The following is a 24368-nucleotide window of genomic DNA, read 5'->3' as shown; positions in this document are numbered from 1 at the left end:
AATAAAATGCCATTTTTGTGTTTAACCCCAAGCAAAAAACAGGAGTTCCAAAACAAAACAGTACACGCATGGTACGACACCTATCGAGGAGACTGCGCCCTCTTGTGGCGAATAAGCAAACCTCCGATTGAGCCCTCCGAGTCTCCGTACTAAAAAGAAAACCTGCCTCCCTATTCCTTTATTCGCACACCCATCATCTCTCCTAGCAAAAACACAGAACGGGCAGATGAAAATATTCAGCCTCATCACTGGAGTGTGCGCTGCTGTCAAGGGCTCTGACCAACATGGAGATAAATAATGTTCCCGCAGTATGGCACAATCCTTTAATCAGTGTGCATTTCTTTCCGAAAAATGAAATAATCGGCGTTATCTGCAGAAAGAAATAACGGTATCCGGCAAGTAACTCCCTCTTTTTTTATATGGATATTATGATAAAACAAACTGTATTTCACACAGATGACACATTTATGGCTGAAACTGACAGTTCTTCCGAAATAGACAGTCAGCTGAAGTGAATACAACAATGATGAATGCCTTTTAGAGGAGCTCCCTGGCTTGCAAAGGAACAAGGTAAGAAATTGCATGTTTGTGCATATGTGTTTTGCAAATATGAAACATTTGAATCTCCCCACGACTTAATTTGAACGATGCTCTTTGTTTTCCTTTAATATCACATGCTATCTATATTGCCTGCCATCTTGATCAAGGCGTACAGATCTTCCACATAGAGATGCTGCCTATATAATCTTAACTCTTGGCCAGATCACAATACCACAAAATAGTCTTTTTTTAATCGAAAGGCACATTTCAGCTCCTCCCAGCAGAGTATAAGCAGGGATGATGCTGTGTAATGGTACCCACAGCATCCATGGACAGCATCTTGCCCAGTGTCTCCAGATAGGAAGCTGGCAGGACATGTGTGGCTTTGTGGCCGAAGATCTGAGAGCGTGGAGAAGAATTTACAGTAACACTTTGTATGAAGCCTGTATGTTTAATGCATTAGAATGATATTTTTAGTGCATTCACAATGCCTTACAGTGCATCTTTAAATTACTGTAGATTCTCTTTAATAACAAACACAATTGCAAGACTTAGCCTTACATGGTTATACCTTAAAAGAGTGATTTAAAAAAGCCATGTTTCATGTCTATACTCTTTCTTAAGCATGAATAGGTACATTTTAACATTTTAACGGATCGCATTTTCCTAATAATAATGCATAATGATGTTTACAGACTTCACCGAAAGTGTTTCTGAATATTGTGTAGTAAGTTTCTAGAGTCTTTACAAAACTGTGGCATATATTCAACATTTTCTTATTAACCTTTTGATTAGTAAATTATTAATAAGAGCACATCATGACACTTAAGTCTCAGGGCAACTGCTGTTTATGGGGCCCAATTAACATGCAGCTGTCTTCCCTTGTTATTCAATCAGTGATTGCAGTCTACCTTGATAATTGCATAAATTGTAATACAGTCTTAAACAGTTCCATTCTTAAAAAATACCAGATTTGCTCAGTCAGCTCATACAGTATATGGGTTTGAGACAGTTCAGTTAAGGGGGTTTTGGACTGGTTGTTTCACTTACAAACAAACTATTTTTCTTTCTTTAACCTTTCCTTTCTTTATCAGGACTATTTTCTGCTGTATATCTCTTTTCCTGAATGCTATAGTCAATCTGTAACAATAACACAGTCAGTAAGGACTGAAGTTTTGACACCCTAACAGGATTTGCTCACATGCCTGTGTTAGAAAACATTATATATATATATATATATATAAAATCAAATATAAATCTGTTTTTTTTATTTTTTTAGCATAGACAATTATTTCTGATTATTCTGATTCTGGTTATTCCAGTTGTTTTATCCTGTTTTAACAGTGTTGTGATGGTGAAATTGAATACTAGACCAATTTGGAGCAGATGTCACAGTTACGTCACTTGCATAGTGGTGGCAGAAAAATAGCGGTAACAAGTGGAGGAAAATCCACAGAATAAGAGAAACATGTTTTGTTGTGCATTTGGATGTCAGAATCGAAATGCTAAAAATATAGTCTTCATTTTTATAGAGTACTGTCGTTGAAGATGCCCTTTGAAGCTAAACGGAGACATTTATGTTGCAAGTCACTGGCTGGACTGAACCTGCAATGATTAGACTACTATTAAAGCATGAATTTGATGTAAACAGTAATTTTCACATATGCGGCTCATAGATGACATGCATACATAGCATGAGATAATATTTAAACCTGTAACATTTTACATAGATAACTTTTAAACATAGCCTATAACATTTTTATTTCACAATTCTGACTTTTTTCTTGCATTTGCATGTTTATATTTCCCAGTTTGCACTTTATAATTTGCAATTATGAGTTTATATCACAATTTTGATGGGGAAAAAAAGTCATAATCGTGGGATATAAACTTGCAATTCTGAGAAAAAAAAGACAGAATAACGAGTATATCTCACAATTATGTTGTCCTTCTAATTGTGAGATAGAAACTCAAAATTAAAGTGTTAGTTCACCTCAAAATGAAAATTCTGTCATAAATTACTCCCCCTCATGTTGTTCCACACCTGTAAGACCTTCTTCGGAAGACAAATTAAGATATTTTTGATGAAAGAATGCTGTCAGATTTCCTTCCATTGACTGCCTTTGCAACTTCAACTTTGACGCCTCTTCCAGAAGCTCAAACGTGCCGCGTAACACACGAGAATGAATCTCATTGGTTACGCAGGACGTTTGAGCTTCTGGAAGAGGTTCGTTCTCGTGCATGTAGCAGGTTTGATTGCTTATGTTTTCTGATCAATGTTTACGTGCAAGTAAAAGCCTAAATTAAATCTGTTCGATCGATCTGTAAACGATCGATTCTCTTCAGAAAATTCGGACTAAACCACTCGATTCATATGGATTAATTTTCCGATCTCTTTATGAAGTTTTTGAAGCGTCGAAGTGGAATTTGCAAAGGCAGTCAATGGAAGGAAATCATCAAAAATATCTTAATTTGAAGAAGAACGAAAGTCTTATGGGTGTGGAACGACACGAGGGTGAGTAATTAATGACAGAATTTTCATTTTGGTTGTGAACTAACCCTTTAATTTCGAGTTTAAATCTCGTGATTCTGACTTTTTTTCTCCACCAGTTAAGCTCTGCCCATAAAAACGTCATCACTGTTTGCAAACACAACATTGGTCTATGCATATCACTGACAGGATAGAAGTTAAATAGGGTGTCAGTTTGAGTTTTAGCTGTACTCATTTACAGTCAGTGACTTCTGTTGTCTGAACCATTTGCTCTCATTGGTTCGTCCAAGTGACTTTCTCTCAGCGTTTGTATCTGTTCCTCTCATTCACCCACACAATCTGCTTTTTAAGCTCTCTTTCTACAGCACGATATCCGAGAGGCCCAAGGGCAGATTGTCCATTGGTCCATTTTACCGTTTGTTTTAAACAGGAGCTGCTCTGTTCGGCTACTCTACCTCCATCCACCAGAGATAAATGGCCTTTCAAGTCTGCTGCGGCCCATGAGTTCATTTTCTTGCATGATGGGAATGGTTTTGATGGGAAATTAGGGATCAATGTGTATTGTGCTGTGCTGAACTGATACACAAGGCATGTCTATAGAGCGAAACCATTGGCTGTTGGGATTTGTTGTCATGGGAACAGTAAGACCCGCCACACAAAGGTGGCATGAAGTGGACAGCTTTGTTTTGTACACCGGCTTTTGTCTCTTCCTCAACAGTTTAAAGTTCATTTTCTGAACTCACGAGCATGAAAATAACAAATTATTTACGATATATCAGACGAGTCTAGTTGTGCCCTGGAGTACAGAATGTGTTTGTCAGTTGTTGTTTATTTCTTGGGGAGTTGCAAGGGTATTTAGGTGAATGGGGATAATCATGTCTAAGTCTATCCAGATGCCAACTTGGAGGTCCGTCCAAACGAAGGCTTCAGCTGCGGCGGTTTAATTTGTCTCTTGGCTCTGAGTTGAGCGAGCAGCTGGACTTGAGGCAGGCAAAAGCTGGGGCCGCGGTCTGTGAAGCTCACACGCTAACAGAGCTGGAACGCAGCCACCGAATCCTTCCTTCAGCTTGTTTGTGTGCTGTGATATGGACTGTGTATTGAGACAATGCTTTCTTGTAATTAGCTGTTCGGGTGCACATTCTTTCTCCGTGAATGTCAGTGCAATGACTTACCTTTGTGATGTTCAGAATTAGATACATTTCAAACTCTGAAAGAGTAAAAGGACTCGATTACATAACTGCCTGGTGTTCAAGTAAGGCAGCTGAAATTTTTTCTTGGGTGAGTTAGCCTTAAAGCGGTGGGTTCAATACAAGTTAAGCTCAATCGACTGTGTTTGTGGCGTAATGTTGATTACCACAAAAAATCATTCTAACTTTCTAGGTGCAAAAAAGTGCACAAAAATACACTTTATTTCAGTACACTTCCATAATGTACTTAAAGTGCTATATTTTCACACACTAATTTTGTATTTAGTATACTAAAAATTCTTCTTTAGTACTTCTTAAGATAATCTTAAGAACATCGAAGTGTACTCAACTGTGCTATTTTGAGACACCATGAATATGAACTTAAATGTTAAATTTAAATTTAACATACTATCTCTGTATTAAAAAAGAATTTAGTTACCACTGAACCCATCTTTCATACATTTTTAAATATACTCATCAGACATAGAAAATAGACTTATGAATTTCTTAAAACATTAGAATAATATTTAATAACTAGAATGTACATGTCCTGAAGAAAATGTGAGTGGTGCTTGCAGTGGCAAAACTCAGCACTCGGTTGCTAGGGTGTTCTAAATGGTTGCTAGGGAGTTGCTAGGCAGTTACTAGGGTGTTCTAGGTGGTTTCTAGGGTGTTGTAGGCAGTTGGTAGTTGTCACAGATGTTTACTATGGTCTTCTTAACATGTTTTAACACTTAGTTGTTATTAGCATGTAGCTATTCACTGCTAGCATGTGTAGCATGAGTCAAAAGAGCCAACCCCCATCTCTATATGAAGTTCTGATGCAGAGATATAAGTATAAGTTGCTAGGGTACACTGTTTTGGTTGCTAGGAAGTGGCCTGGCAGCTGCCAGTGATGATACTCCAAAGGCTGCTTGTCAGTATGAATGATATAAACCAACCGCAATCCCTCTATGACAATCAGATTACAAGATATCCCTCTTTGGGTTTGGGTTGCTAGGGTGCTCTAAATGGTTGCTAGGGCATGGCTAGACAATTTGCAGGCTTAAACCAATAGACTGGATGACTGGCCAAATCAAAAGAGCCAAACTCGTATGTCTCTATGACGTTCTGATTCATTTATATCCCTCTAATCTATTTTTCAACGGAAGTCCTTGGGGTGGTTGCTAGGGAGCTGCAACTGGTTGCTAGGGTGTGGCTATGAAGATTTTAGGTAATTACTTATTGGCTGCTTGACAAGATAAGTCAAATGAGTGAGAGAGAGAGAGAGAGAGAGAGAGAGAGAGAGAGAGAGAGAGAAAAATGCTTCTAAGGCCCTGAGTGTGTGTGTCTGTATGTGAAATCGCCAGCTGGGATTTAAATTCATGAAAATTCGCTTTTTCGTCTGCTGTGCGAAAATTGTAGGTCCGATCATTTAGAAAAGTCAAACCACACCTCTCCTCATTAAGCTGGTCAATTTGACACCTCATTCATGGGTCTATGACAAACGGTGCGGGACAAGTAGCGCGCAGAAGTTTTGTCCAGAAGAAGAATAACAAGTATGACGAATAACAATAGTGATGCTTTGCCTTTGGCAAGCACCACTAAATATATACAAAATGTATTTATAATTTATTGCCCATATATTTTTATACATTAAATAATTAATTTAAAATGTATTGTAACTATGTTAATATTCCCTTTATGTGATATAGTTAGGTGTGTTAACGGTGTTTTACTTATAATTAATACAATTCTACTGTATATTTCATGAAAATCCATTAAAATAAACCTTAGTGATAGTATATTAAAAAAAAAATCCACTAAAATCACATGTAAAGTGTTTAAGTGATGCACTTGCTGTACATTTGGTTTACTTTATCTGACTACACTTAAAATCAGTTTAAGTGTTAATGCTAATTAGTGCATTTATATTAAGTGTACTTAAGTACCACAGTTAGGAAAATGGTCTTATAACTAGTATATAGTAATATATTTTTAATAAAATCAATTTAATTTAAATTTAGGATTACTAAATTTAAGATTGAACTAATTTATAAAGCATTCAAAGCACACTTTTAAGAAATACACTAATAAAACTCGGTAAATTTCAATGCACTAAAAATCAATTTAAGTATCATTAAGTATCTGTGGTGGTATTTTAGTATTTTAGTGGTATTTTAGTATAAGTGCACTGAAGTACTATTAAAGTAGAAATATACTTTATTAGTGTATTTATAGTGTATAACTTTTACAGTTTTATTTAGAACAAAAAATAAGAATGTACTGCAAATGTACTTGCTTGTATTTAAGTATTTTTTAGTGCATTCAAGTATAATTTATTTTTACCTGGGTCGTCTCTCAATTTCTTGAGGATACAGTTTTTGGAGGATTTAAAAGCAGATATGTTAAGCAGTTTTGTTATTTTTAACTAAAAGTAAAACTATTCATTTTTTCATAAATTGAAAAAAAAAAGCTAAAATAAATACAATATAAAGAAAAGAATTAGAAGAAAAACTTAACTAAGCTTAAAAAATAAAAATAGAATACGTACTACTACAACTAAAAGCAAGCAAAAGCACATAACAAAATTACTAAAACTCAAAAATAAATAAAAGATAATTCAAAATATGAATAAATACTATAATAGTATATAAATAATACAGCAAAAAAAAAATATTTGAAGCTTACAATTTTATAAAGCATGTGTAGTATCTGAGCTGTAAAGTTTGTAAAATTTTTCTGGTTATTTTGGGGTTTTAGGCATTATGTTGTCAAGGCAATAATGATGTAAAATTGAATATAGGCTATCTTTACACTAAAACATAAAACACACATTTTGATTAATTCTTGCAGCTATTCTGTTATTGACGTTATTGAGTATTTTAAAATACAGTTTACGCGTTGCCATTTACTTCCAGTGTAAGTGCCTCACTGTAACCCGGATACAAGTTGAAATTAATTTTTTGTGGTAATCAACATTATGCTATAAATTCTGTTAACTGCACTTAACTTGTATTGAACATGGGAATATTCCTTTAAATTAATTTGGTTCATGTGCAAAGATTAAATATGACATTGTTTTATTTACTGTAGCCTACAACTGACATTTTAAAATCCTATCTTGATTCTTCTTTCCTTTTTTACACCTCCATATTTTCAGACCACGCATTTTCTCGCATATTGAAGCTATTGTAGAGAAGGTAATACAGCACAGCATCTTGTAAGTGATGTTTACATCACAGTAGTGAGTTGAATGTGTTTTGAAAAGTGTAGGCTATAAACTCGTCGTAAGATTGAAAGAGAGCTGAGTGGGTCTTCAAGCAGAGTACCATTCAATCTGAAATTGATGTCACGTTCGCATCCCACTGAACAGGTGCTGGCCACAGATTTACAGCCAGAGGAAGATGGAAGCCGGCAGGCAGAAAAGCATTTTAATGTGGAAAAATCGGCTTAGGTCAAGGAATTTTCAGCATATATTTTCAATATGTGGCCCTTAGCCTCCTACCTCTCGATATGAAGCATCTAATTAAGCTTATGTTAATCTTTAGCGATTAGTGGGTGGGGTTTTCTTCTGGGATGTTTTGCTGAGTCTAACTTTGTAACCCAATTTGAGCTTGACAGCTAGTGTATTGCTAAAGCTGAAGATTATACAAAACAACTTAAATCTCAATTATGTTTCTTTCTTCTTCATTTAGGGTTCTCCGCTAAAGCTGTATTTTTTCTGTGTGTTTTAGTAGTCCGTGAATGATGCATTGTTGAAAAAAAAAGTGTTTTTTCCACTTGTGTAATTACTATAATGTTTGGACTTTATCCGGATGGAAGTTAAGACTGCAATAAGTTTTCAAACATGTTTGTTTCCCAAACACTCCCAATGTCTGCCATTGGTCAGTCAAACATATAGACCCACCTCAAAACCATGTCATTGGTTGAGCCATTTGCTGTGCTAATCGGATGCTTATACAAATATAGCTTTGTAGTGGCCACAGTGTTATGCTTTAGATAAAAGAAAAACATTAAAAAAGATACATAATCTTTAATTAATCTCAAAATATTGGCCAGATGGAGATCACTTTAGGCTATTAGACATTTTACTTGTCAATACGGTGCTGCTTTCAAGTAACTCAGGAGTGGCAACATGCCAATAACCTTGATTAACGAAGATCCTAATTTCCCAGATCCATATATTCCTGTACCGAATATCAATATCTTTGTCTGGTTCATTACGTTTTTATTAAGAGTCCAATTAAAAGTTGTAAAAAGTGACCTCCTCCGTTTTTAACACCCCTCCAGATTTTAACAGGATAAAAAGCTCTTTACATTAATAGAAGTGTAAGCGTTTTATGAAGTGGCATGCAGAGTATGTTGTTTGCAGAGCTCTAGAGCACAGGTTCAGGGATGAGTGCCAGCGTGAGGTGAATGGTGTCAGGTCCATAGGGAGGCTGGTATTCAGAGTAATGAAATGGTAGCCAGAGGCCAGTGACTCTCAGCTCGACTTTTTTCACCTGCTGCCATGAGTGTTTATCAACTCTTTAGTGCTGCACGGGTATGACGTGTCATGCCACTAACCCCGCTACTTCACATCCATGTGGCTGTGCTGGTAATTGAGTGGATGCAGTCCCCTTTTCTTTTTGTCACTAATCTTGGCAGCGCGTCACTCCCGGGTGACCGAAAATGGGCAAACAGACGGGATGTGGGTGGAGCTGAGACAGCAGACAAACAGCTAGTAGTGACAGCAGCAATCCACCTGTCACTCAAGTGGCCACGCCCTTAATTATGCAGAACTTTAAGGCTTAATATAATTTAAATGGATGTATTATAAAAAAAAAATCACCCATCTCACAGTTGTCATGAAGGGCAAAATTAGCTGTATAGACCACTTTTTGTACCAGACTGTAAACATGTTTTTTTCTGCTGTAAAGTTGGGCATTTTATCAAAGTTGGGCATTTCAGGCCCTTTTGGGGCCTGTCTCTAGCTGCCAGTCAATGAATTGCAGTTTAAGTCACTTCCGTGTTGTATTTGAGAGAGACAGGAAAGTTTTTATATTTTATATATATATATATATATATATATATATATATATATATATATATATATATATATATATATATATATATATATATATATATATATATATATATATATATATATATATATATATATATATATATATATATATATATATATATATATATATATATATATATATATATATATATATATATATATATATATATATATATATATATATATATATATATATATATATATATATATATATATATATATATATATATATATATATATATATATATATATATATATATATATATATATATATATATATATATATATATATATATATATATATATATATATATAAAATAGCCCAAAGCGGGCTATATAAACTTTGTTTTTTTATGTGAACACACACTAGATGGACATGTTTGCCCATTGTGCTTGCGTCTCATGTCTTTTGCAGAGCTGTTAAATGTGGTGCTCAAGTTAAAATAAGTTCAACTTTTAAAAAAACCTGTCTCTAGAGCTTGCATTTTCCCCCCGTTCCACTGCCCTGTGTCTCACGTTTTTAACCGCAAAATGTTCCCTTAGTTTACACAAAAAGTCATTATTTACTTAAAATAGTCCTCAGTAAAAAAAATAAAAATAAAAACCTTCCAGTGAAATATGTATACCAGGGATGAAAAAATGAGAATTTCAGAAGACATGTGGGTCAGTACTATCCCTTTAAAGGATTAGTCCACTTTTTAAATAAAATTTTCTTGATAATTTACTCACCCCCATGTCATCCAAGATATTCATGTCTTTCTTTCTTCAGTCGAAAAGAAATTAAGGTTTTTGATGAAAACATTCCAGGATTATTCTCCTTATAGTGGACTTCAATGTCCTCCAAACAGTTGAAGGTCAAAATTACAGTTTCAGTGCAGCTTCAAAGGGCTTTAAACGATACCAGACGAGGAATAAGAGTCTTATCTAGAGAAACCATCGGCCATTTTCGAAAAAAATGTAAATGTATATGCTTTATATAAACAAATGATCGCCTTGCACGTGCTTCTGCCAAAACCACACTTTCATATTCTTCAAAAAGCTTATGCTGTATGTCCTACGCCTTCCCTATTCTACTTACGGAAAAATGGAACTGGCGCTGCATTCGTTCTGTAAGTACAATAGGGAAAGTGTGTTTTTGGCGGAAGCACGTGCAAGGCGATCATTTGTTTATATAAAGCATATACATTTACATTTTTTTCGAAAATGACCGATCGTTTCTCTAGATAAGACTCTTATTCCTCGTCTGGTATCGTTTAAAGCCCTTTGAAGCTGCACTGAAACTGTAATTTTGACCTTCAACTGTCTGGAGGCGAGAATAATCCTGGAATGTTTTCATCAAAAACCTTAATTTCTTTTCGACTGAAGAAAGAAAGACATGAACATCTTGGATGACATGGGGGTGAGTAAATTATCAGGAAAATTTTATTTGAAAGTGAATTAATCCTCTAAGTAAAATTTAACAATCCAGATTGAAATTAAAGCTAAATTATTTTCATATTTTAATCATATTTGAATAGTAATTTAACATATTGTTCAGATAATTTTCCCAAACGGAAACAGCCTGTAATGTATAAAAAACAGGGTCTGGTAAAATCTTAATTGAATTTGAAGAAGTATTTAAAATAGTACAATGGGTATTTTTGTGTAGCCATTTATTTTAAATGCAGTCTATATTTAAATATAAGACTATGTGACTAATTGTATTTGTTTATTATGCGACGTGCAAAATACTGTATCACATTATACTCCTAATATAATATCACCATATTATGTTGCACGCTGTTAGAGCAGTCTGTTGTCTAATTGAAATCAGCTACTCGTAGCTTGTCAAAGACCATAGATATAGAGCAACAATGCTTTTAATGAACCAATTTCAACGAAGAGAGGACATTGTTCATTTCAACATTCTTAATAGAAATTTTGGAGCACTTTGAGGAATATTAGTGTAGAATATTAGTGTATATTAGTGCAATTTGAACATGTACTAGTATGTACTATTTTTTATCTAATATGGCTTCTTGGATCATATCAACAACTTGTATGATTTTAATTAAAATTCAGTTTGTTTTGAAATGGTATTACAAAAGTATGTTGATATACATGCAGAACAATTTTATATCAATTGATTATTTGTTTATTAAAAAATGGATCCATTTCAATGAATAATGGAAACTTTTCAGGCCATCTAAAACTCACTCACTAGGTTTTGGAACGGAGCAATAGAGATTTTCAGCAGAAAGATTAGTTATATCAACACTAGTCCATACATGCCTTCATGTGTGATAAGTTTCACACTTTTTGGAGTGAGATATTGCTTGGCTTGTTGCTGGTCTCAGAGTATTTTTAAAATACTAAAATAGTGCATAGCAATATTAAGAGAAAATGGTAACACTTTACAATAAGCTTTCATTTGTTAACATCAGTTAACATGAACTAACAATACTTCTACATTTCTGTGTGAACTAACCCTTTAATGTTAATCTCAGCATTTACTGTATTTGTATTTCGTTAGCTCAAAAGTTGTATCTGTTATCATTATTTCCACAATAAACTGTGAACATGAACATTTTTAGTAACTAACGTGAACAAAGATTAATAAACGCTGTAAAATATTTTGTTCATGTTAATGCATTAACTAATGTTAACATATGAGACCTTATTGTAAAATGTTGCATGAATGATTGCCATTCCATACAAATATGTATTTTGTGAATATTCAGACATTTATGGTGTCCATGACAATTAATTTGTAAAAAATCATAGCTAATTAACAATTAAAATAAATGTTCCAATAAATACTTTTTTGAATGTGGCTGGTTTAATTTAGCTTGTTGGGAATTTTGCACACAGTAGTAGGTCAGGAAATGAGCTGTTTTCAGTGACAGCATTTTCCCCATACATATTTTCTGTTATTAAGTCAATGACTTTGGAGCTCAAATTTCACTCCGCGAAGAAATGACCTGTCTTGAGTCATCTACTCAAGTCAAAATCAATTTACAAATAATTGCACTTAATGTAAAGTTAATTCCCACTTATTTTGTTGACATCTGCAATGTATATATATATAATTTTGTGTGATCGGCAGTCCTCTTCTTAATGGAAGATAATTTCCGATTTGTAAAAGCCAAAACATGCATGATTGTTGTTTTCGATTTTTCTGATATAATTTGGTTGAGTACCTTTTTTTCTTTTGATTTATAATTTGGGTTTCCTGAAAGTAAAGCATTCATTTAAACTGAGCTGATGATTAGTACTGATCACAGCGCTGCTGACAGCCGCAGTCCCTCACACATGTACTGTATGCTGAAGATGCCCGTCTGTAGAGTGGCTCACTTGGTGCTTTCACCCTATTAAACATGCTCTTGCTTTTAAACATCAAAGTCAAGGCCTGATTGGCGTCTCTAGGCCTAATTAATTTCTCTGGATGGGTTGAATCCCCTCATGTCAAGTCTTAGCATGTTGTTTGAAAATGAGCCTGATAAGGGAGCGTGAGTTTTTCCATCATGAGGATGAGAAGAGCTCCGAGGTGGATTGTGTTTTCATCTACTGTACTTTGAATGAGAGCAGGAGGGTGGCTATAGGGCTTTCTGATCTTGGAGGACGACCAAAATGGAAAATGCTTCCAGTAAAAAAAGGCACAGCTTGTTGGGTCGGGCTTCAGTTTATGAAGTTTTTTTTTTTCGTTCTTGTAAATGCTAAACAAGATAGGAAAGAACATGTTGTTTGAAAGTTTTTGCTTACAAATAGGTTAGCCTTGTCTCCTTTTTTAATTATTATTTTTATTGTGTCTCTTTTTTTTAAATTGTTAATGTTAAAAATGTCAGCAAGCAATAGGTTAAATTTGTCAGATATTTTTGGTTTGGTACCCTACCCATAATTTAAACTTTCCTTCCATAGTTTATTTATAAAAAAAAAAAAAAAAACACATAAAAATTGGGAAACTAATTTGTAATTTTCCCTAAGAAAATAAAAAACTTTTTTTTAACTGCCATTTATTGGTACATTTATACATGGGTCATTGACAAATACGTTTTTTAAGTGTAAAAAAACCAAAACTTAATGGAGATAAAATTAATTTTGAAGTTTTATTAAGTGTTAACACTAATATTATGTGGATTTTATAATAAATTAACTCTGCTTTTGTCATTTTTACAAAATTGTCACCAAAAAAGTCATTCGGTTGAACCAAAATTTCGGTTTTACTGAATGACACTTTTGGTTATACTGAATGACGATATTTTCAAACAGGCTGATAAAGCTAAGGACAAAAGGACAATCAAACATTTTATATTTAGTACAAGTTTTTAAAATATTACCACATTTTCCATGTTTTATAGCGGTTGTACCGAATGACCTGATTTTTCGGTACATGCGTATGAGCAAGTGAAAACATGAATTTTTCAAAAAGTTAAGAGAGAGTTAGTTACTTTGCTTCATGACCATGTGGTCCTTTGCAGGTGTCTGAATGATGTCACATCCTGTCACATGATATTGACCGCATGACTTATATTGGTTACTCCGAATGACATCAGTGAAATTCATTTTTCCAGACATTCTTTCTCATAACAAAGCAATGACTTCTACACATAATTTTAATAAAATTTTGCACTATATTGATATATGATGTTATAAAATCATGCCAGAATAAAAAATATATACATTTATTTCATTTTAAGATATTTTAATCACTAATGAAATGACTGTATTGGCCTTCGGACGGTTAAACCGAATGATCTTTTGACACTTCAAAATCTTTAAAATACCTTTATATGTAGCAAAATATATTTAAAACCTTTTGGATTCAATAAAAGAGATCTAGATGTACTACCTTACATACTTTTGATGTCATATCTTTGTTTTGTATTATTATTAAGGCCTTTGGATATAGACCCACATGACAAAAACTGTCTCCAATGCTGTTACCATTACCATCACACCAAGCATTTCAGAAAACAATCATGTTTTAACAAGAAAATATATTTGGTTATGATGGAAATTAGAAGCGACAGAGGACCACATGTGGATCAGAGTTCTGCTAATGAAGTTTTTCCACATGATTTCAGAGCATTTTTATTGGTTATTTTCTGTTATTTTAGACTGAGCTTGTGACAAACTATGTATCAATAATCATGTTTTTATTCCAGGGCATATGATAAATGTTTTAACATAGATGAAAGAGTAGTTTAGAGAAGTTTCATTTGTCAAGATTTCAAAAGGTTTCCTAATTGAAGAATCACCCAAATGCATTATGGTACATTAGTGTTTATCAATTATAGCTCTCAATACAATCTGTCATCTGACCAGAACCAGAATCTGTGGTTCCCGAGCCATTAAATCTCACATTTTGCCTCCATCTAGCTAGGCACTTTGTAAATAGATGACTGATGAGTCTTTTGTGAAGCGTAGCCATTAACGTCATTTTGAATTATGGAGAAACTGGAGAGGCTGCCCACCTAAATCTCCCAGAACTCTGCGGTCTGTCCATTTTAATGTCACAGTTCCATATGGAAGTTACTACGCTGTGTAAAAGAGAACACAAGAGAGTGATTAATATATTGTTGGAAAGTGCTTTAGGCAGTTGGAGATGGCTGAATCTGTCATTTCCGGATACAGATGTGGTTTCTGAAGCACAAGACAACTCTTCCACTCCACCAGATGTTTCTTTATTGAGTCACTCATGCTGTGCTTCACCTGTTTCTTTTTCCATTCTAGCTGTTGCTTTTTTGCTATGTCTTCAGGAAGGACATAATACAATTCCCACACAATTATTTTTCTTCATCTCATGAACAACATCCTTGACCAACTATTCAGTGTTTAATTTGAGGCCTACAAGCTGTCCTTCAGTTCCCACAGAACAGTTTTTTTTATTTTTTTTTATTTATTTTTTTATAAAACTAGATTATTGCGTAAGATTACACTACCGTTCACAAGTTTGGGGTCATTTTTCTTTTAATATATTTTAAAATGTAGTTTATTTCTGTGGTGGCTGAATTTTCAGCATCATTACTCCAGTCTTCAGTGTCACATGATCCTTCAGAAATCAATCTAATCATTCTGCTGATTTGATGCTCAAGAATAATTTCTTATTATTATCAATGTTTAAAACAGTTGTGCTGCTTAATAGTTTTGTATAAACCATGATACATTTTTTGGGGGGATTTTGTGATGAATTGGAAGTTCAAAAGAACAGCATCTTTTTTTTTTTAGATAGAAATCTTTTGCAACATTATAAATGTCTTCACTGTCTTTTTTGATTAATTTAATGCATCCTTGCTAAATAAATGTTAATTTCTTAAAAAAAATAAAAATAAAAATCTTACTGACCCCATACTTTTTTTTTAATGTTATTATATATGTGCCCTTATGTGTATGTTCATAACATTCTAATTGTGACTATATTTTTTTATTAAAAAAATATTTATACATATAGGTTACTTAAAGGGTTAGTTCACCCATAAATTAAAATTCTGTCATTAATTACTCACCCTCATGTCGTTCCAAACCCGTAAGACCTTCGTTCATCTTGGGAACACAAATTAAGATATTTTTGATGAAATCTGAGAGGTATATGACTCGTCCATAGACATCAATACTTTCAAGGACCAGAAAAGTACTAAAGACAGTCGACATGACTGCAGTGGTTCAACCTTAGATTTTATGAAGCGACAAGAATACTAGGGCCCTATATTTTCAGCGATCACAGAATCGCGGACAGAATCGTGGAATCCAGTCATAAAAACGGAATTTACTATATAATGCGGAATGTCACGGAATTTGTCAAATTTTTGATGAATGAATTAAAAGCAGGTCAGTACACGTAAATTAAATCACGATATAGACTAGTGACTGAATATTAAACCGCAAAAAGACTATTTAAACATGAATCCTCCTCACACACAATCGCGCGGACGCACGCACACTGAAGCACATGCGACGCTCGCGGTGTTTTTGTCCTCTATCGTCTCACTATATGAACGCACAAATTCATCTCCAGAGCTGCTCTGAAAGTCACTTCATCAGCATTTAACCGCTTCAATTGAGAAAACTACCATCATAAACGCAGAGAAACTCAAAGCTCTAGGCAAACCGTCAAAATAAAAGTTCGATTTAATTTGACAGAAACATATTACTGTTGTACATAAATTATTAAAATATATTTTAAACAATAATCTCAGTGTTTCTTCCATGTTTTAATTTTAACAGTAAAGCTCTGTTGTGCAGGACATTGTTTGACAAAAAAGTTTAATTTCATGATTAAAATATAAATTAAATGGTATGCGTTTATTTGATTGCCAGAAAAATTTAAATACACAACAGAACTTCTGAAGAAAAAACAAATCATAAAAATATATTTTTTAATTAATTAATAATGTTGTTTTTAAGAATTCAATTAATTAGACATGCTTTTTGATTACTAAAATGGAATTAAACCATTAAAATGGAATCCACAAATTAAGATAAAAGAAAATGTAATTTTTAGATAAACTTTTATTAAATTGATGGTAAATTGGACAAGATTCATTATTTCAATAAATTAGACATGCTTTTTGAGTACTAAAATTTAATTTAACCATTAAAATAGAGTCAAAAAAAAAAATAAAACGGAAAAAAAACGGAATTCAGAAAAATTAAAAGCGGAAAAAACGGAATTTGGGAAAAAATAAAATGGCCCTAGAATACTTTTTGTGTGCAAAAACAAAACAAAAATAACGACTATAATACTGGAATATGAAAACAGTCCAGCGGGGGCAGAGGGAGGGGGGAGCAATCGAACTCGGGTTCTGACCAGGCAATTGAACCAGGTGTGAAAACTCCCTTAGCTCAACAAGTTTGCTAAATAACAAACTAAGCGCAACTTAAAAATAGATTTTATACAGTCATGTACTGCAAATACACTTTGATCTCTTCTTTTTACTGCTAGGTTAACATTTAATTGTTTAGTGAATGTTTGGTTGAAGGCCAACATGAATAATGCAAACCGAGAAAGTGCCACAGTTTGGTCTTTTGGTTATAAAAAATTAAGCATATAGATGCTGTACACATTTTGTTTCCAGATTATTTAATGGATTCCCTTGTGTCAGTGTAAAAACCTTGCTTTTTTCACCCATTATTTTATGACATAGGTGGGATGTAAAATATTCATTAGCCTTCTATTTCTGGCTAATTCTGTTATGGCTCAGCCTGCGCTGCTTGAGTTTTGCTAGTGTCTGTCTATTTTAATACCTTTTTTTTTTTTTTTTTAAGTTTATTAAGTCTAATATGGGACAATATTTGATTCAGGGGCTTGGCATAGTATTGATCCTGACTTCATTGAGACCAAATTGCTAACTTCTGGATTGTTCAAAATGTAACCTCATTAACATTGGCGTTTCCAACAGAGGCTTTGAGAGCCAGTGCATGCATAGTAAGTGGATATACTGTACTAAATTAATGAGCACAATCCTGTGGAAATTATTCTAGAGCAGCATCTGGAAGTGTTCCATTTATTGAAGAATTGATTAGATGGTATTTGAAAAGAGCTGGTTGATATTATCTTACTAATTAATTTATTGTCATTCTGTAATGCTTTTTTCCCCAGAATGACAGTTAAAATTAAGCTAGAAAGTGCTTTGTTCTCTCTGATGGTTAAGAAGTGAAGCTAAAGGAATGATGGTCTTTGTGTGGTAATAAGAAACAGTCTTTTTGCTCAATATTTTGCCAAGAGGGTCTTCTTCTTTTACAAGGCTCTTGGAGCTGTGATGAATATTTCAGTAGCTTTGGTTTTGGGACTTCAGCATATACAGTATATTCTTTGAGACAAACTTGCAAGTATGCTTCTCATTCTAGTTCATAGACGAGAGTAAAAGTTTGAGAAGGAACTGATGACCGCAAAAGGAGTTTGCAAATGTGATTTTGAGAGAAGACCGGATATCAATGGAGTAGCAACTTAGAGTGACCTCAGTTTTATTGGGTTAGTGTTATATTGATGTTCTATATTAAGGACCCTTACTGTGCTGAAACATCCACCCACAGCTAGAGCTCCAGAGAAAGATGCACACCGCAGAATCTGCAGCCTCCGTTGGCTTTCCTTAGCCGTTAACCTGAATGATCACAGGAAATGCGATAATTATAGAGGGAGCCGCGAGTGAGTCTGAGTCTGATTTCAGGTCTCTTGTTGTAGTAGGTGAAGGATAACTGAACGATATATTGCTGGGGCTGAAGTGTGCAACCACTGGACACTTTGTTGTCCTATAAAGCCACGGGAGATGAAAAGACAAAAATGCAGAAAATTGTTAAAGTAGATTTGTACATAAAGAATAGTACATAAATGTAACAAGGAATAATTTAATGATGTTAGATGTAGGGAGCTATATAATGGCAACTTATACTGGGCCATGTCTCCTTTAGCATGGGGAAAAATAAACCCTGAAAAGTTACTCTTTCATTTACTATGAGGAAAATTTATCATAACAGAACGATGGAATTTGCCAGAAAGTTGTTCAGATTAATTTTTAAAGTGGATGATATTAAATTCAAGTAAATCTTTATATACTTTCATTTGGACAACTTAAAGTGATAGTTCACCCAAAAGTGAAAAGCCTGTCACCTTCAAGTTGTTCCAAACCTGTATGAATCTCTTTCTTCTGCTGAACACAGAAAAAGTTATTTTGAAGAATGTGCCCCATTGACTTCCATAGTATTTTTCCTCCCATACTATGGAGGTAAATGGGTCCATCAACTGTTTTAGAGTTGTCAAAAGTACCGACTTCGCCACTGAAATTTTAATAATGTGACGCTTTGAATGCTGTTGAGCGCATTTGTAAACATCTCTGATTGGAAATTGTGTTCATGTGCTCAACAGATATGTCTCTGATTGGCTTCAATGATCAACAGTTTAAAAACGCTGTAAATAGTCATCAGTGACGCTCTTCACCGAGCGCTTACACAGATACACACGGGAGCATTTGAAAGCAGTCTTTACTACCTTTCTGGACCTTAAAGGTGCCCTTGAATGCTTTTTCACAAGATGTAATATTAAGTCTAAGGTGTCTCCTGAATGTGTCTGTAAAGTTTCAGCTCAAAATACCCCATAGATTTTTTTTAATCAGGGTATCTGCAAGATATGAACAAGTTAAATTTAAGACTTTTTAAGACCTTTTTAATACCACCTTACATGAAATTTAAGACCTAACCTACGATGGAAACACACACATTATTTTATATGTGTGTGTATATAATTGTTATTATTAAAGTACCTGCGAAATGTACTGTAAAATGTAATTTATTCCTGTGATCATTTTCAGCATCATTACTTCAGTCTGCAGTGTCACATGATCCTTCAGAACAATTACAATTTGATTTGATACTCAAGAAACATTTATGATTATTATCAATGCTGAAAACAGTTGTGCTGCTTCATATTTTTGTGGAAACGGTGATATTTGTTCGTTTTCTTTGAAAAACAGGAATAAACAGCATTTATTTGAAATTATATTACATGTATTTATCAAATATATTATTTATTAAAATATATTCTGTATCATTTTAAATGTCTTCACTCTTCACTCACTTTATCACTTTAAAGTATGACAGATTAAAGTATTAATTTTTGTATTTTTTAAATCTTACCAGAAATGTTTAAATTGGATTTCCACAATTTTAAGCAGCAAAAACTGCATTTTAACCTTAATAATATAAATAGTGAATGTTTCTTGAGCAGCAAATCGGCATTTCTGAAGAATCATGTGATACTGAAACTTCTCTTTGTAAACAACAGAATTAAAAATCATTCTAAATGCAAATTTAAACATCACAAGCAAAGTAGCATTTACAGTTAATCGAAAATGAAAACACACACCTGCTACAGCAAGCATGCTATATAATTAAATCACAGCCGTTGCAAATTATATATTTAATTCCCAACACATTCATAAAAAAAAAAAGTTACCGAACACGTTTCAGCACTTATTCTACTCGCATTTGGTGCGTTGAGCCATTTGAACTCTTTTAGGGACCGTTCATATGTCGCGTCTAAAAACGCATGGAAAACACGTTGGCGCCACTTTCTTCTTTCCAAAGCGCTCGGGCGCTGCGGTGGCGTCTGTCGTTACTACGCAACCATGAGACGCGCTCTCCATGACGAGTTTGTTTCAGCAAATGATACATGGATTACCAGCACCGAAAATCACTTTCAGTAGCTTTGCCACGGCAGATTTATTTAAAAATGTGTATCCGTGTACAACTCTGATCAGATATTCCTACATCTTTGCTGAGCTTTGTCCTACAGATGGCGCCGCGCAGCGCTGGACCATTCCGTCGGTGACGTATTAGAAAACATAAAACATACATAAAACATTTTCGCAGTAATTTTACGAACACACCCACAATAGCCTAGTTTATGTACCTGTTCATTTTTTTTTAATAAAAATGACTAAATTAAAAAAATCAAGACTTTATAAAGCCGTGATAAGACTTTTTAATACTTTTTAAGGGTCTTAATTTTCCCAAAATTGATTTATCACCTTTTAATACTTTTCAAGACCCCGCGGATACCCTGTTAATACATTTTTTTAACTGCCTATTTTGGGGCATCATTAACTGTGCACTGATTTTTTCAGCCACCGCCCCTTTAAATCACATGCTTCCTGCCACACGAGCTCTCGATTATATTACAGCGCATTTACAAAGTTCACACAGTTAATATAACCCTCAAATGGATCTTTCAAAGATGTTCGTCATGCATGCTGTGTGCATACATCGAATCATGTGAGCATAGTATTTATTTTGATGTTCACATTTGATTCTCTATGAGTTTGAGGCTATGCTCTGTGGCTAAAGCTAACATTACACACTGTTGGAGAGATTTATTAAGAATGAAGTTGTGTTTATGCATTATACAGACTGCAAGTGTTTAAAAATGAAAATAGCAACGGCTCTCTTGTCTCCGTGAATACAGTAAGAAACGATGGTAACTTTAACCACATTTAACAGTACATTAGCAACATGCTAACGAAACATGTAGAAAGACAATTTACAAATATCACTAAAAATATCATGTTATCATGAATCATGTCAGTTATTATTGCTCCATCTGCCATTTTTCGCTATTGTTCTTGCTTGCTTACCTCGTCTGTGCACAGATCCAGACGTTAATACTGCCTTTCCTTGTCTAATGCCTTGAACATGGGCTGGCATTATGCAAATATTGGGGTCATACATATTAATGATCCCGACTGTTACGTAACAGTCTGTGTTATGTTGAGATCCGCGTGTTTTCCGGAAGTCTTTTAAACAAATTAGATTTACATAAGAAAGAGGAAGCAATGGGGTTTGAAACTCAATGTATGTCTTTTCCATGTACTGAACTCTTGTTATTCAACTATGCCAAGATAAATTCAATTTTTCATTCGAGGGCACCTTTAAAAGTGGCGATTATATTGCTGTTTATAGACGAGTCATTAGGGCTGTGACAGTAGGCATGACAACTGCGCCACCGCGGTGGTCGTGGAGTGTCACCGGCGGTAGTGTTATATATATATATATATATATAAAATCTCAGAGGTCGCGTTAACCGAAAATGTTCCGTCATTGATGGAATTTTTTTAGCAGTGATAGAAAAAATCTGCAGCCCTTCCATCATTTTGACAGATTATGTAGCTTGTGACTGTTATTCCCACCCCTGTCCAGTAGGTGGTGAGTGTGCTCCAGTGTGGCAGCAGAGCGTGAGTTCAGTCTCCAGAATAAAATGAAAATGATGCGCTTGATTACACACAGACGAGAACCCTAGTTTAAGTCAATTTTATAATAATAAAGTTACTTATGCTTAATTACATAATTAAGTTTTTTTTAAGTTATTTTTCTTGCTGACTATGAGTTTATGGTCAACGAATGGCTTTTCTGAAGTATAATGTTACGTGAAATTGTTTGCAACACTGTTGACTGATGTGATACAGATTTCGGTAAGGTACTGTATCTTTCAACATATTTTTTATTTTCATACACGTTTATTTCATTATGAACAGTAGTAAAGAGGCAAGGATGATCGCATTCACTCCCGATCCGTATATATATATATATATATATATATATAATATAATATAATATAAACCAAACCCCGCCCCATTTCGGACCCCACCATCGCGGTTGTTGGTATTTACCACCGCGGCAGTAAAAATTTGCAAATCATATACCTCTCAGATTTCATCAAAAATATCTTAATTTGTGTTCCGAAAATTAAAGAAGGTCTTACGGATGTAGAACGACAGAATTTTCATTTGTGGGTGAACTAACCCTTTAATATATTTTGACTCTTATTTAAGTCTAGGTCATTAGGGTGCTTTCACACTAACACTTTTGGTGCGCACCTTGGTTCGAATGATGTCTGAGTTCGGTTCTTCTGGATAATGTGAACGCTGTCTTCCGAACCAGTTTTAATTTTGTTGACGATTTCGTTGATAATTTTCGTCATAATTTTCGTCAACAACATTTTTTCACGGACGAAAACGAGACGATGACTAAATAAAAATGCGTTTTGAATGACTAAAACTATAACTAAAATCTACTCTAATTTTCGTCAACAAATAACAACAAGACGAAAAGGAAAGAGAGGGACGATTTGGGAAGATAATCAGTCAGGACTGCTGTCCTGTGTGGAAGATGCGCACATTTGAATTGTAACGTGCTGATCTAACCGCGGGAAACGCGACGCTGTTGCGCGCTCTACAGGCTCATGCAGCAGCACATCTGACTGCTGCACAATTAATGAATAGCGCACATTTATGCCATGAGATTGCTTATAAGCTAATGTTGATGAATTCTGACAATGTTTACTACACAATGTTTATATGGAAGTATGTTTAGATGGTTGTAAGAATGCATATTTTATCTCCCTCATGAGTAGCCTGCTACAATGCAGACTGCAGACATTTCAGAATAAGAGTCAGGGTGTATTTCGGTATGGTTTGTAATTATTATTTTTTCCTGGTCATTATTGTTATTTTGTTTACACAATAAACTGTATTTAATTTAATTTCTATTTAACTCATAGTAAACTACTATATCTTCTGTCACAGGAAGGAAAGACATTATTTGACACATTATTTAATATATTTTACAAGTATAAGGGTTATTATAGTTAACTAAACCTAAAACCATAAAAAAATCTTCATTACTTGAAATAAACATTAACTGAAATAAAAAATAAATATATAAAAATGTAAACTTATTTTTTTTTTCATCTAGTTTCTAAGCTTTAGCTTAACCTGAGGTACTAAAATAACAAACAGAAATAACAACTTATAGACATTTAAAAGCAAAAAGACGTAAACACAAAAAATTACTAAAACTTTTAACTAAAATTACAATGAAAGCGGAAAAAAAAATCTAATCTAATACATTTTTTAAAATGTAAACTATAATAGTACCTCAATGATAAGTGTGTCAATCCCTGAAAAGTTCTGAATTTTGCTCTTTCGTGTGTTTTTGCACTTGAACGGTCAAAAACCGTCCGCTTTGGCGAGCAAAGTACAGTTGGTTGAACATAAACAGTTTGGGGAATATCAGATTTACCTATATCAGTGTATAGGATCTGTGTATTGTTAGAGAAATGCTTAATGCATTACAATTTAACTAAATTAGATTTTAGTCAACTAAATGTATTGTAGATTATGATATTTAGTCGACTAAAACTAGACTAAAAGTAAAACAATTTCCGATGACTAAAATTTGACTAAAACTAAATGGCATTTAAGTCAAAAGACTATGACTAAAACTAAATCAAAATTAACACTGTTCCGAACTTGGGTGCGCATGGTATCATACCCAAATTCACTTAAAAAGAGTAGTCAGCTCTTCACTGCTGATAAGAACACAATCGTACTAAATCACGGAAGTGAACCACTATTATTGACGTATGTTGTTCCAAACCTGTATGAATTTCTTTTTTTTTTATTCGTAAACATCTCTGATTGGCCATTGTGTTCATGTGCTCAACAGATATGTCTGTGATTGGCTTCAATGATCAACACTTCAAAAATGTTGTAAATAGTCATCAATGACGCTCTTCACCGAACGCTTACACAGATACACATGGGAGCATTTGAAAGCAGGCGTCTATCGCAGACCA

General features: G+C 34.1%; 1 protein-coding gene across 1 annotated transcript in view; it reads left to right on the top strand.

The window, feature by feature from the left end:
- The first annotated feature begins 386 nt into the window (after window positions 1-386).
- The window catches only part of b4galt2 (UDP-Gal:betaGlcNAc beta 1,4- galactosyltransferase, polypeptide 2), a 157366-nt gene continuing 133384 nt past the window's right edge, over window positions 387-24368 (top strand). Inside the window, exon 1 of the mRNA XM_067362831.1 lies at window positions 387-570. The gene's annotated coding sequence lies outside the window, so the exon portion shown is untranslated. The remainder of the gene's footprint in view (window positions 571-24368) is intronic.

Source organism: Chanodichthys erythropterus, chromosome 16, assembly GCF_024489055.1.
Source record: "Chanodichthys erythropterus isolate Z2021 chromosome 16, ASM2448905v1, whole genome shotgun sequence".
Lineage (NCBI taxonomy): Eukaryota > Metazoa > Chordata > Actinopteri > Cypriniformes > Xenocyprididae > Chanodichthys > Chanodichthys erythropterus.
Note: the sequence above shows the minus strand (reverse complement) of the source record. Positions and strands in the feature narration are given on the sequence as shown.